Below are 1,935 nucleotides of genomic sequence, written 5' to 3'. Positions count from 1 at the left end.
AAAATTTTGAAATATTTAAGCCATTTTGGGCCAATATTTGAGCCGTTATGGGGGGGGGGCGACCGCCCCCACCGCCCCCCCTGGCTACGCGCCTGAATCGAGAGGCTTCTGTATCGTTACAGCCCTAATATATACATGCTAACACTGCACAGTATACATAATACAAGATGCCGGTGATGGCACTTGAAATGAGTGTACAATAAACTAACAACCTACCTTGATAAATCGTTGATAATGTCAGACTTCCGAATCTAATTTTCATATATTCATATTCTATTAATCACTTTATTTACACTTATGCAAATTAGCAGAAAGGTATAACATGAAACAAAATAAATAGAAGTGATGGATGGGATGGATGGCGAAATGACAATACAGTCTTCTAGTTATAGTCACTCCTATAAATTACAAAAATGATTAAATAACTAATAAAACATAATAATAGGTGAACTCTGTCATTAGTAACATTACATACTGATATATAAAAAAAAATACAGTAAACAAAACAAAAAATTAACCATGCTCAATAAACTTACTGAAACACTCATTATTATTTTAAAAAAGAAGAGCAAAAACAGGCGGCAAGAGTTCTTAATTAATTGATATAATTAACCCTTACCTGTAACCCTTACCTTAAACCTAACCTTAAACCTAACACATTAGCATATTTCTAACTGTATCACTAACAGAGATTTATCCCTTAGTTTTAACCCCAGCCTTAACGCAGGCCCGAAACTATGTATCGCGTTTAGGAGAGGACTTCACCTGTGAACCGTTACATATTGTGGACAAGGCATTAATTTGCATTGGAAATTAACTTCTGTGTCTCTGAACACATCTGTGAGTCCGGCTACACATCATCCCGTATTGAAACCTGCGAGGGAGGTCCATGCAGTTGCTGTGTCGCATATCGAAGTAGAAGTATTATTACTGGAGACGTCTGCTATGAAAAAATAGGTCAAACGAAATCGCACAATTTTACCCGGGAAAACTTTCTGAAAAAGATCACTTTAATTATAATTATATATTATATATACATGTGTGTGCATTATATTTAATTATAATTAATAGATATTTAGATTCTATAAAGCATAGGGGGATGGTGGGTGGAATAGAGCAATCAACGCCGCGCGACGATGTATTCTAACGCAGCTGAGTAGGGACTACTTACTTCACCGCCAAAAGTAAATACGTGGCGCTTAATTATTTCTTTGTTAGGCTTGTTTCTTCGAGCGAAGCTCGGTGCAAACACGTTTGTTTGTCAAAGCTGCCACATACGCGCCACAAAACCGTATAAAAACGCGTATGATAACGATTCGCACTACTATTCAGTAGCAGCAGCAGCAGCAGCAGCAACAACAACAACAACAACAACAACAACAACAACAATAGCAGCAGCAGCAGCAGCAACAACAACAACAACAATAGAGCAGCAGCAGCAACAACAACAACAACATCAACAACAACAACAACAATAGCAGCAGCAGCAGCAGCAGCAACAACAACAACAATAGCAGCAGCAGCAGCAGCAGCAGCAGCAGCAACAACAACAACAACAACAGCAGCATCGGCGGCAGTAGAAACAAAGGCAGTAGCAGCAGAAGTAGCAGCAACAGCAGTACCAGCAACAGCAGTAGCAGCAGCAGCGGTAATAGCAGCAGCAGCAACATCACCAGCAGCAGCAGCAGCATCAGCAGCAGTTATCCGGAAACTGTGTATCCGGTAATCACGATTTATATATAAACTGATAGTTGGAAGGGCGGCGCCGAAGGATCCGTGAGCTAGTACTTTGGTTTGAGTGGAAATCATGGATGCCGATACATTGCCTGTCTATGTCGGTGAGAATTCTTCGATCACCTCTAACGAGACTTTGTTAGAAGCGTTCCGAGTTCCCGAGTTTAGAGCGACGTTGCGGAATATTGTGACAATCGTCGC

Source organism: Priapulus caudatus, unplaced genomic scaffold (genome assembly GCF_000485595.1).
Source record: "Priapulus caudatus unplaced genomic scaffold, Priapulus_caudatus-5.0.1 Scaffold176, whole genome shotgun sequence".
Taxonomy (NCBI): Eukaryota; Metazoa; Priapulida; class Priapulimorpha; order Priapulimorphida; family Priapulidae; genus Priapulus; species Priapulus caudatus.
This window is presented reverse-complemented; position numbering follows the sequence as displayed.